The following is a 14066-nucleotide window of genomic DNA, read 5'->3' as shown; positions in this document are numbered from 1 at the left end:
GTTGGCAGTAAAGAAGATCTTTTATTTGACTCAATTTACTGCGCCCATTGTCGTCAGACATTTGAGCACATAGTAACAATAATATTGTTTACATCTATATATTATATAAGTTATATAAAGAGAATTCATATGGAATACAAAATAAAATTCAAGTCAATTACAATGATGCTTGTTCAGTATGTACCAAAGTGAGGAGGGTGCATGAGAATTCAATCCAACAAATTATTATCAGAGAGAGAGAGAGAGAGAGAGAGAGAGAGAGAGAGAGAGAGAGAGAGAGAGAGAGAGGGTGCATGAGAATTTCCTCCAACAAATTATAATCAGAGAGAGAGAGAGAGAGAGAGAGAGAGAGAGAGAGAGAGAGAGAGAGAGAGAAATTAACAAACCTTCACACACTCAGAGTTCAAAACTTCTGCAACGTTTTGTGATTTTACAGTTTTGTTACATAGTTAACTCTTTATCCTAACATGTAATGGTTATTATAATGATAACAAGAGTCAATATATTAACTAACATATGAAAACAGCTCTTCATCTATCATCTGAGAGAGAGAGAGAGAGAGAGAGAGAGAGAGAGAGAGAGAGAGAGAGAGAGAGAGAGAGAGAGAGAGATTGATTGATTGATTGAAAGTTTTCTGGCATCCTGAGAGAGAGAGAGAGAGAGAGAGAGAGAGAGAGAGAGAGAGAGAGAGAGAGAGAGAGAGAGAGAGAGAGAGAGAGAGAGGAGTGCATATCAAGGATAAAAAGACAGAATTAAAACCCTGAAGTTTATCTTTTCACTACTCTCTCATGTCCTCTGTATAAATGACCTCTCGGGTCGGTAACATCATACAGCCAAAACCGGACCATAATAAAGGCTCTGGAAACTGGAAGATAAACAGAATTACCTTCACTAAATCATTACCTCCGCCAACGAAGTTGGGAAGAGGTTTTGTTTTCGTCGTTGTTTGTCTGTTTGTTTGTTTACGAACAACTTCCTGTCCATAATTTCACTCATAGAATAGTGACACTTTCATGGATTAATTTCTATGATGAGACGTGGAAGTGACTAAATTTTGGAAAACCTAGGTCAAAGGTCAAAGTCAAGGCCGAGCAAAAGGTCGGTTGTGTGTGAGTAACTAAATTTTGAAAGTCCTAGGTCAAAGGTCAAGGTGAAGGTCAAGCTAAAGGTGTGTTGGGTGTGAACAACTTCCTTGCCGCAATTTTACTCATAGAGTAGTGAAACTATTGGGGATTAATTTTTATGTTAAGACGTAGAAGTGAGTCCATTTTGAAAGTCTCAGGTCAAAGGTCATGGTCAAGGTCGAGCTAAAGGTCTAGAAATAAGCTGCTGGGGCTGAGGTGTGTGCTCTACTGAGTGCCCTACTAGTTAGTAATAAGATTTCTCCGATATCCAGTGGAATACCTAATTTCCTCATAAAAATAAACCTGGTTAATAGAAAACTTTCTCTGTTATTATCATTATCAATAACTAAGATACCGCCCTAGTTGGAAAAGCGAGATGCTATAAGCCCAAGGGCTCCAACAGGGAAAAATAGCTAAGCTAGGATAGGAAATAAGGAAATAAACGATATAAGAAGTAATGAACAATTAGAATAAAATATTCTAAAAACATCAAAAACATTAAGACATATTTTATATATAAACTATAAAAAGACTTATGTCAGCCGGTTCAGCATAAAAAACATTTCCTGCAAGTTTGAACTTTCTTGTGCTGAATTGAATTTTGATTATATAATGTGATGAAATTCGAATTGGATTTGCGAACTCGTTTGTCCAAATTCATCTTAGTAATTTTTTTTTTCTTTTTTTTTTTGCGAAGGGTAATCAAGATATTTCAAAACATGTTTGCTCCCAGTTTGAAATGTGTTTTGGTTCATTTTCTGTTTTTCGGAAACATGCCAAAGCACACTACTCTGCCATAATACATCATAAATTTAAGTCTCTTTTATGTCATCTGATGGAATACAAAACAATAGGAAACTGTTCACCTTGAAGACAAGTTGGACTAAAGAAGAACTGTTCATTCTGTTTCCTACGTTCACGTTCCACGCTGCAAGAGTTTAATATTTTGTTTTAACCTAGATATTACCGTCTACTACTCCGGGTAAGTTCACTATATTCATTCCTTCAAGTTTCTCAAGCAGTTAGTCCTGTAGTATAGAATGAACATTATCTAACCGAGTGTAAGACCAAAATGGGCATGGCAGCTTTGGGGACATCCAGTAAAGTTTGTTAAAAAAAAAAAAAAAAAAAAAAATGGTCATTTTAAAAAATCAGTTCCTTAATCGTTTTCAATTTTTCTATCACTATTGTCTGCTTTCCTAAAGTTTAGGCAATGAATGGTCATTAGATCTCGAACCATTATTTGAAATTGCTTTTCTAAGTTTTACCTTCTGATTAATATGCTAAAATTGCTTACACTTTTGTGATTATTAAAAAAGCAATCGCCTCTACAATGACAAAAAACATATCTCTAGTTACACTATTTATTGCCATTCAATTAAGCAGAAATGTAGGACTTTAAATGAATATGAGTAAAACTGAGTTCATGTTCAATGAAAATGCAGAGACAACAAATATGTAAGATTGTTAATGAATATACGTACTTAGGACAGACAGTAAGTGATTCCCCAGGACACGAGACCGAAATTAAAAGGATAGGCATGGGATGGAGATCATTTGGTAAACAAAATGATATTATGAAATGTAAACTGCCACTTTCTCTTAAAAGAAAATTATTTAATCAGATGGTCCTACCAATGCATCAGAAACTTGGGGCCTTACTAAACCCTTAGAACATAAGCTCGTTACGACTCAGAGAGGTATGGATAGACTGATATTAGGAATAACACCAAGAAACAGAAAAAGAGCAACATGGATACGTGAGGAAACTGAAATAGAGAATAATCTAATAACATGTGAGAAAAAGAAAAAGACAAGTGCTCGACATATAATGAGAATGACATACAATAGATGGACATTAAGAATAGCAGAATGGGTCCCTAGAGATTGCAGACGGAATAGGGGTAGGGACCAAAGACGATCGTTTGATGAGCTAAGAAAATTTACAGTTATAGAGTGACATAGAAAGACCATAAACAGACGGAATTGGAAAGCTATAACCTTAGTTGGAAAAGCAAGATGCTATAAGCCCAAGGGCTTCAAAAGGGAAAGATAGCCCAGTGAGGAAAGGAAATAAGGAAATAAATAAACGATATATAAGTAATGAACAATTAAAATAGAATATTTTAAAAACATTAACAACATTAAATCAGACATTTCATTTATAGTCTATAAAAGGACTTATATCAGCCTATTCAATATAAAAACATTTGCTGCAAGTTTGAACTTTTGAAGTTCTACTAACTACCCGATTAGGAAGATCATTCCACGAAAAGTGTTACGTAATGGCCATCAAATAAGTATCATAGCTGTGAAAGGAATAAGGAAAAAACTAGATTGGATCTATCATTTCCGTGTTATTAATGATATCAGTGATCTGGGGCCAGAAATAAACCATAGAATACAAGCAGGACGGAAGAAAAGGAAAAAGTCCGTGGTGTACTATGTGACAGGAAAATAGGGGTTAAGTTGAAAGGTAAAGTACGCAGGACAGTTGTGAGACCGGCAATGATGTATGGAGCGGAGACGTGGGCAATAAAGAAGAAAGAAGAGAAGAAACTGGGTGTGGAAAAGATGAAAATGTTGAAATGGATGTGTGGGGTGACAAGAAGAGATAAGATACGGAATCAGGTAATTAGGGGTACCACAGGAGTTAGAGAACTATCAGATAAAATCCAAGAAAGTAGACTAAGGTGGTATGGTCATGTCATGAGAAGAGATGAACAGTATATTGGGAGGAGAGTGATGAAAATGGAGGTACAGGGAACGAGAAGGAGAGGGAGACCAAAGCGAAGGTGGATGGACTGTGTCAAGGATGACCTTCGATCAAAGGTATTAACCAGTGATGAAGTGTGGGACAGAGGTAGATGGAGTACGCTGGGCAGAAACATCGACCCCACATAAAAGTGGGAAAAGATGCAGACACAGAAGAAGAAGAAGTGGACTATGCCGTATAATTCTCTAAATACTTCAAAGATATACACAAGAATCAAATCTAGCGGATCATGTAGTTCACTAAAGCTTTCTGTATAGTGTGAGACTATATTCAAAGTTTCCTAATCGCTGATTGGCTGGAAAAAGATAATTCTAACCAATCAGGTAGCAGGTAACTCTTCCGAGCTAAAAGGGCACCCCTGCGAGTCAGCGCAAATGCTCCTCATTAAAAAAATTGAGTATAGGATAACAGATTTAGATGAGAGAGTATATCGGAGTAAAAACACGATTATCATTTATAATAATCGACCTATATCTTTTATTTTTTCATGCGTCATGTCATAGTGCATTTTAGATACTAATATCTTCATACCAACAATAACTGTTATCAGTGATTTTTAAGCATTACAATCCTTTATCTATCTAGATAAGTCTTACCTTTCCGCGCGATAAGGAAATCAATAACCCCCCACCGACATTTATGTGCTTTAACATCTTGCACAAGCAATATGGCAGAATCTTATAGCTTCTTCACCTATTAGCCAGTTCTAATATTGCTTGACATTAATCTGTTTGAACATCTATTACGTCAGTTAACTGCAGGAATTCTTCAGCTCTCATCTTGAAAAAGGTAACCTTGTCAACTTTTCCATATATAATCTTTTATTTCTTTTCACGGTAATGAGATAAAGTTCACTATATTATTCATCAGCGAAATTCTATAGAAAAAGAAATACAGGCACTTCGTGCAAATTATTATTATTATTATTATTATTATTATTATTATTATTATTATCATTATTATTATTATTATTATTATTATTATTAGTATTACTTGCTAAGCTATAACCCTATTTGGAAAAGCAGGATGCTATAAGCCCAGGGGCTCCAACAGGGAAAGTAGCTCAGTGAGGAAAGGAGGCAAGGAAAAATAAAATATTTCAAGAACAGTATCATTAAAATAAATATTTGCTATATAAACTTCAAAAACTTTAACAAAACAAGAGGAAGAGAAATATGATAGAATAGTGTGCCCGAGTGTACCCTCAAGCAAGAGAACTCTAACCCAAGACAGTGGGAGACCATGGTACAAAGGCTATGGCACTACCCAAGACTAGAGAATAATGCTATGATATAAAATAGAGCATTATATGCAAAATATTTCCACAGTTCAAAGGATAATTTCTTAATGGGCGAATAGATTAAAAAAAACACAATTTATGAAGAATCTCTCGATTTGGTATCAGTTGAATCTCAAGAGCCAAGCTCCACTTGAAGAGAATCAGTTGAAAATGACCTTGTGTCTTCTCTACAAGTTGGTATTATTATTATTATTATTATTATTATTATTATTATTATTATTATTATTATTATTGTTCTTCTTATTATTATTATTATTATTATTATTATTATTATTATTATTATTATTATTATTACTAGCAGGTGCAACTCAGGACGGATATTGTTTATGAGATCGGCATTGTCCCTCGTTATGTTGCTCTCTCTCAGGCAGTTCACTGTAATGTTGCTACATTCAAAAGCATATTTAAGACTGATTGATTGATTTGAGGTTTTCTGCCTTCCTGACATCTAAGGTTATTGACCCCAGCATATTCATGAGGGTTCATGAGACTTGAGTCTTTTCAATTGTAGATATTACCATGAAATCTGACAGGAATAGAGAAACTGTTTCACATCAATCCCTGGAATTTTCATTGGGATACATATATTATTCTAGGAACAAGTTACTCTACCGCCAAAAACAACTATTCAACCCATACCGAAATGAACGTTTGCTGTGGTTTTTCTATGGCAGATATCAATATGAAAACTGGTATGGACAAAGTGAATGTCCCTCCCATAAATCCATGAAAATTTCATTTAGATATGTAAAGTATTCTACGAGTAATTGACGGCGCCGCCGAAAATCGGCCTCCCTCGGATATCGAAAAATAACTTTTGAGAGAGCACTTAAGAGATAACTTAAAGATGTCGTAAATGCAACTCATTTGCAGTACAATGTAAACATCAACTGCATTGTAGAGAGGTTCAGATAGTGTCATCCAAAAGAACATACATCTCTATTATTTTCTTTTGTAGATTGATGTTGGATATAAATAAATTATGCTATGTATATTAGAACCTGCAAACGAACTCAAGGACTCACGTAATTATAAAGTAATTTATGAATTCCTTTATATCATCAGCGAAAGTCTTTGGTATGTATTTCCCTCCTAAAATATCTTGCTTGACAAATGACGAAGTAAACACATGTCACAGCATAAAAACTTTGTTTGATCACACTTCATATGATATAAACCCATTGGCCGCTGATATATGTGAATCTCTATATTACAGAATATATTTAAACAAACATTTGGAACCTGGTTTTGCAATACTCAAATAAAGGATTACCAGATAGAATACTGAATTACACTCAGTTCAAAGGAACAGTAACTTAAGAGGTAAAAAATGTGATTGCAACAATACTGACTTATACCCACTTTGAAGGAATAGTAACTTAGCGGTAAAAAATATGATTGCAACAATACTGAAGTATACCCTCTTCGAAGGAATAGTAACTTAAAAGGTAAAACATATGATTGCAACAATACTGAATTATACCCTCTTAGAAGGAATAGTAACTTAAGAGGTAAAAAATATGATTGCAACAATACTGAATTATACCCTCTTCGAAGGAATAGTAACTTGAGAGGTAAAACATATGATTGCCACACTACTGAATTATACCCTCTTCGAAGGAATAGTAACTTAAAAGGTAAAAAATATGATTGCCACAATACTGAATTATACCCTCTTCGAAGGAATAGTAACTTAAAAGGTAAAAAATATGATTGCAACAATACTGAATTATACCCTCTTCGAAGGAATAGTAACTTAAAAGGTAAAAAATATGATTGCAACAATACTGAATTATACCCTCTTCGAAGGAATAGTAACTTAAAAGGTAAAACATATGATTGCAACAATACTGAATTATACCCTCTTCGAAGGAATAGTAACTTGAGAGGTAAAAAATATGATTGCCACAATACTGAATTATACCCTCTTCGAAGGAATAGTAACTTAAAGAGGTAAAACATATGATTGCAACAATACTGAAGTATACCCTCTTCGAAGGAATAGTAACTTAAAAGGTAAAACATATGATTGCAACAATACTGAATTATACCCTCTTCGAAGGAATAGTAACTTAAAAGGTAAAACATATGATTGCAACAATACTGAATTATACCCTCTTCGAAGGAATAGTAACTTAAAAGGTAAAAAATATGATTGCAACAATACTGAATTATACCCTCTTCGAAGGAATAGTAACTTAAAAGGTAAAACATATGATTGCAACAATACTGAATTATACCCTCTTCGAAGGAATAGTAACTTAAGAGGTAAAAAATATGATTGCCACACTACTGAATTATACCCTCTTCGAAGGAATAGTAACTTAAAAGGTAAAACATATGATTGCCACACTACTGAATTATACCCTCTTCGAAGGAATAGTAACTTAAAAGGTAAAACATATGATTGCCACACTACTGAATTATACCCTCTTCGAAGGAATAGTAACTTAAAAGGTAAAACATATGATTGCCACACTACTGAATTATACCCTCTTCGAAGGAATAGTAACTTAAAAGGTAAAAAATATGATTGCCACAATACTGAATTATACCCTCTTCGAAGGAATAGTAACTTAAAAGGTAAAAAATATGATTGCCACAATACTGAATTATACCCTCTTCGAAGGAATAGTAACTTAAAAGGTAAAAAATATGATTGCAACAATACTGAATTATACCCTCTTCGAAGGAATAGTAACTTAAAAGGTAAAACATATGATTGCAACAATACTGAAGTATACCCTCTTCGAAGGAATAGTAACTTAAAAGGTAAAACATATGATTGCAACAATACTGAATTATACCCTCTTCGAAGGAATAGTAACTTGAGAGGTAAAAAATATGATTGCAACAATACTGACTTATACCCACTTCAAAGGAATAGTAACTTAAGAGGTAAAAATATGATTGTAACATTACTTTATCTGAAGTTGAAATTTATTACAGAAATAACATGGAAGAGCATGTCTGAGACTTTTGTCCTTCAGTGGACTAACAACGGCTAATGATAATGATATATATATATATATATATATATATATATATATATATATATATATATATATATATATTTATATGTATGTATATGTATATATATGGATGTATGTATATATATATATATATATATATATATATATATATATATATATATATATATATATATATATATGTATATATACATTTCTAGATGCATTTTCGTATAATAACCTTCCTCACCGCTTAAGCAATTCTAGCATCACTTGACATTTATTTGTTTGAACATCTACTCTGGCAGTTAACTACAGTTATCACTATTGCAGGAATTTCTAGCAAGAGTGACTACCCTGGACCAAAATTTGGATATGGATAAGCTTTCATTCTCAGAGAGGTAACATTGTCAACTTTTGCATATATAAACTTATAGGCCCTCTCACGATAATTTTTCAGCTAATAAGGTAAAGTTCACTATATTATTCAGTAGAAAAATTTCCTAAAACCAAAAATTCCAGGCAGTTTTGCGGCAAACGCTATGGTATAGACCCTTATATGCACAATATTTCCACAGTTCAAAGGATAATTTCTTCTCGGGCGAATGGATCAGAAAAGCCACAATTTGGGAAGAAAGTTTTGAGCTGTGCAATAACTTTGGAAATTATCTGATTTGGTATCAGTTGGATCTCAAGAGCCAAATTCCACTTGAAGAGAATCACGTGAGAAGGGCCCTATGTCTTCTGTACAGGTAAGTCGGAAAAGGCGAATGTTAATAAATAGCAAAGATTGTGTAGTACTCTGTGTGAAAAATCAAAATTTTGAGCAGACTATTCTTGCTAACGATTTTATTACCTGCCACATCAGGTAATATGTGAAACGATAAGATTGAATATTTTACCGCAACCATTTAAACTGATATAGCACTTACAAGGAGAGAGACGAGCGCTTCTTAATAGCATATTGTTTTTCTAGCAATTTTATAACCTGTCACAGGAAATGTCCAGCTCTGAGTCTTTGTCTTGGCGATCGTTCTGGTGAACAATGGGTCAGAAGAGCAACCAACTCTGAGATAGACTTTAAGGATTAGTATTTCTCCTACGCATATATGGCATATTGTTTGTTTGATATGCTTACTTAGAAATATGATATGATGTCTATTTCATCTCATAAAGATAAGTGAAGTTTGTAGAGCTTCAACAGAGGAATTACCCTTGCACTGCTTCAAATAGACGAAAGTTATCCAATTTTGCATTTGTATCTTAATTTATATTTAAGTTTGTATTGCTTTTAGGTACTTCAAAACCACAAGATCAAAGAAGTAAGGAAATTTCTCCACAGTTATAGATACAATACAGAGACTGGTCCACTGTTCTGTGCTAGGATGCTCCTTTCGCCAACGGATTTGGAATATGAGGCAGGGGAGGATGATCCAAGAGAGATGCACAATTCTTATATGTTCTTCGGGTTAGCTCACTGCTTCACTGATGGTACTACAAATACCCAAATAATGGGCCATTTTGTGTCTCTGCTGAATGATGTAATTGCTAACAAACCTATTAGTAACGATCCTCTTGGAGCTTTTGTTTCTGATGAGCAGACAGTCAAGGTAGTGAAAGAAAAGAGGCATCTGATGGAAACAAATTCTTCACTCGAAAAAGAGATTGCCGAAGAAGTACAGAAATACAATACTGTCCAGCCACTCATAATCACAGCTTTTCCAGCACCTACTGAAGAAAGAAATCCTGCAAGTTTAGTCAAGATATTAAATCATAGCATAACAAAGGAACTTTCCAAAAAAATGTAAAATGTTACTTTCAACTCTGGGTTTTCTGCAGTTGTCAATGTGGCCCTAGTTGACCTTCTAATCAAGAATGGCACTATCCAAGACTCATATGAAATCCAGTGTTTTCATTTGGTCAATTTACGCCGATACTGGAAGGTTCCGATGCCAAAAGCACTGGGCTTACACATTAGTTATCCATTAGTCATTTACAAAGAAACTCCACGAAAGGCTGGTGATCATCTGTTCTGGGATTACGCACGTTCACTTCACAAAGACATTGCTCTTTCTCTAGATTCAGGAAAGGTTCTACTATGGCAAGCTTATGAAAATCCAACTTCAAAGAACCCTCCTTACACAAAGGAATACTTATTAGGGGACAAGAGCTACTCAGGGGACTTTCTAACCTCTAACATGGGCGACGTGACTTCTAAAGTTACCAAAGGAGGAGACCATGTTCAGGTCGCAAACTTTCTCAGGTCATCTTCTGTTCACCTATCAGAGTTTCCATTAGAAATTGAGTGCCACACCTTCTGTGATAAGTTTTCAATGATATTTTCTTATAATACTGCTGCAGTTGGTTCACAATTTATTGAGGCTTTTTGTGATCAAATAGTATACAGATTGGAAAGATTGTTGCAATAAATAAAGAATCTCAAACATTAAGCCGGAAATTCCGTTTTGTAGAATTTCTCGAACAACAGTGTCCTGTAATGCAATTGTAACTTTTGAGTGGGAGAACTTTGAGAGGATTATTTCGTAATATAGCTTCCTTTAAGAGTTAGCATAGTATGCAAAAGACTAATTGGCAATAGATGAAATCTAAAATGTGTTTTTTTTCTAGGTATATCGCATCCATCTCATATATGTAGAACCAAACTGAAAACACTGCAGTAGGGGCCTATAAAGAATTTGAAAGTAAGCTTTTTGATTTGGACTAAGTTCTTTGAGAATGCGGTAATCGTTTATAAAGAATCAATTTGTTTTATTTACTCTCTTATTTTTGTGGTTAAGTTTGCTTCAATTGAGTATCGTACTTCCCTAATGCGTCGTTTTCTATATGGGAAAATATGAATGATATAGATTTTGCCGTCTTAATTCTAATTTACTTTAATTATTAACCGTTGAAGATTACATCGGGACTTTATAGTATTTTATAGTACAGAATATGGTACATCAATATTAACAAGTATATAGAGATTTATATATCATTAAGCAAAATGTATGCTTTATAAAATAAAAAAAGGACCTGAGTTTTTTTTAACAATCAGGGTTACTATCTGGTGCAAGATGTAACCACAATGGGTGATGAGAATCTAGCCACACACCTGTCTGACTGAGTCAAGCCACCTTTTACCTTCAGCCTCAGCACTGAAATGTATAAGCTGATGGGGGATATTTATGAATGTGACTTGGGTTTGCATAGCTAGAAAAAATATCAATGACTGAGTATTTGGTATTTGTTCCTGCGCTAATATAGACTTTTTATTTTTTATATTTAAGAAAGACTCCTTGATGGGAGGCAATCCATATGAATTGGACCTGAACAGTCTTACCGGCTAGGATGTGCAATTTTCCCTGGTCTTGTTTTGAGAGTTATGCATATGACACTGATACCTTCTTAATCAGCTAGGCATAGAAATGTAGTAGTGGCTGGTGCCAGGTCCAGTACTATTATGACAAAGTTACACTAAGTCACAGAAGAGCTTTATCTACTTGTTAGGGTGAAACCGCACCAGAAGTTTGTTAGGTAGACAGTCATATTTCCCTCCGTCGATATAAGGAGAGAAGAGAGTTACTTATAAAATAGAATCTGACTATTAGAATGGATACTGAGGAATGTAGCATAGTTACATCAGTCATCTGGCGCATGAAGTTACTGTGCCCTAAAAAAAGAAAAAAAGGGCATAGAACAGTCAGTAATTTTACCTTTCACTCTAGACTTATGAGGGAACAATAGGCTAAGAAAAGATAATTTTATGTCCTTTTGAAAGCAGATAAAACTACATAATATAAATAGCAGTCTCCTCATGATCCAAGAAAAAACCTATTCTAGGACTTGTGAGGAACCTCCACCAGCTAGCGCAATAATAGGTTATTGTTAAAAGCTATCACCAGAGGGGTGACCTGACTGTGTGACCTCTTATCCGAGTTAAGCAGTCATATCCCTCTCCAGATTATGCATACACTCACTTGATTGTGCTATGAAGCCTTCTTGTTGCTGTAGGGAGCCAATGGGCACAAACAATATCCCATGATTCAAACCAAAAAAAAGTATAGGAGGAATGGGAATGAAAAGTAGTTAAACATTGGGTCATATATCAAGTGGCTCTGTGTCAGGCAAGAATATTATTGATCCTGACCCCATCAGTATGAGTGGCCAACAGTTTTGAACAGGAGTTCCCTGTGAGATAACCCACTCATAGAGGAAAAATAGTCAGGCACATCATAGCTCTGAGTAGAATGGTCCAATCCCACTTTTTGGGCATGAGTTCCAGGGGAGAATAAGACTGTTCAAAACTCCTTGGTAGCATAGACAACTCCCATAAGGAGAAAGGTCCGTACCATTCAGTTCGAAGGCCTAGCACAAGGCTGAGAGATAGTCAGGATGAGCTTTCCTTAGTTGATGTAGAAGAAATACTGTGCAGTCTGTTGAAGAGTCACTGAAAACAGAGACAATCCATGGTAAACACCATCAGAAAAAGTTATATGAGAAAGGCCTTTCACTCTAAGAAGACAATGGGTAATCTTCAGCCATGAGTTGCAAGGGACTCCACGGTCTAAAGATTTGGCTGGCAGAGAAAAATTGGTCATGGGTCTCTCTCTCTCTCTCTCTCTCTCTCTCTCTCTCTCTCTCTCTCTCTCTCTCTCTCTCTCTCTCTGGACTGCAGATAAAAGGCAAGCAGATTGGAATGATAGTTAATTTAAGACTACCTTGTGGCCAGCAGGGTCGTCCTGAAATTTGAAGAGTAACATTTGTTGAACACTAGGCAAATCAGTTTTAGCAGGGGGAAGGCATGCACATCCACGTTTTTCAATGGGTACTAAATGTGCTTTCGAATACTACCCGTGGACTTATAACTGGGAGGGGAACACTGGGACTTCATATTCCCCAGGGAGAGAACTGGTGAATTACTGGTTATCCACACAGTGCAAAGGAACTCTCCACCTTCCACGGATAAAGGCATCACCATGTCTCTATCTCTAGTTCCTGGCACCTAAGTGATTCACAAGGACGTTCCTCATTGTCCACAATGTTCCTTCTTATGTTTTTATGGTTTCTTGGACGCTCCTGTCGTGCACCTATTTAATTAAGTAAGAAAGTGGCATGGAAACCGTATCACTTTATGCATTGATGTTAGCCACCATGAACACGATGTCCCTCATCAGCCCTATATAGTGGTCCATTACCTCATTTTGGAGCTTTTGCATTGCAAAACAACCCTGTTAGAAACTCCTGATCATTGATATGCTGTTACAAATTGCCTCTTCTCTACGCATCTATTAAGTCTAGAGGTATCGATGATCAGTTATTGAGGGTAACTAAAATATTTATTGTAGAAATGAAACCCGTATGGAGGCAGGGAAGAAATTGCTTTGTCTGAAATAACTGTGAATTCTGCCTTCGTGGCTGTTCAGAATCTTTATAGACCAAGGAAGGAAAGCCAACAAATAGTTGGATAGATAGTTTGAAAAACATATTGTAAAAGAAGGGCCATGATTTACAGGAAGCTTATCGATGCATTTAAGATAGGTAGAGTGTCACAAACTGTCGTTTTGGTTGATACACTATTGTTGGACTTTATTTTCTGTTGTATGGAGTGACTAGTATTGTAGAGGTTATTGCATGGGGTGTTCATCTGTAATTAGACTCTAATCAAAGTAATTTCTTATAATATTTACCTCGATGTTTGTAGAAATATTATATTTTGTATATTTTTATACGGTACTATCTACGATTTATTGGTTGATTGGTAGGGCAATGAGATACACATTCGTGCAAACTTGCTTCTCACACTTGTACTCTTAAGCTCTTTCCCAGCTATTTTTTGATGACAGTCTGTGTAATTCCACTAGTTTGAATTCACTCGTGGACCAAATCGGAGAACTAAT

At 35.3% G+C, this 14066-nt stretch overlaps 1 pseudogene; it reads left to right on the top strand.

Annotated features, from left to right (window-relative positions):
• Window positions 1-4538: 4538 nt before the first annotated feature.
• On the top strand, window positions 4539-11498 carry LOC137658692 (uncharacterized; annotated as a pseudogene).
• The last annotated feature ends 2568 nt before the right edge of the window (window positions 11499-14066 follow it).

This window comes from Palaemon carinicauda, chromosome 1 (assembly GCF_036898095.1).
Source record: "Palaemon carinicauda isolate YSFRI2023 chromosome 1, ASM3689809v2, whole genome shotgun sequence".
NCBI classification, from domain to species: Eukaryota; Metazoa; Arthropoda; class Malacostraca; order Decapoda; family Palaemonidae; genus Palaemon; species Palaemon carinicauda.
This window is presented reverse-complemented; position numbering and strand designations above follow the sequence as displayed.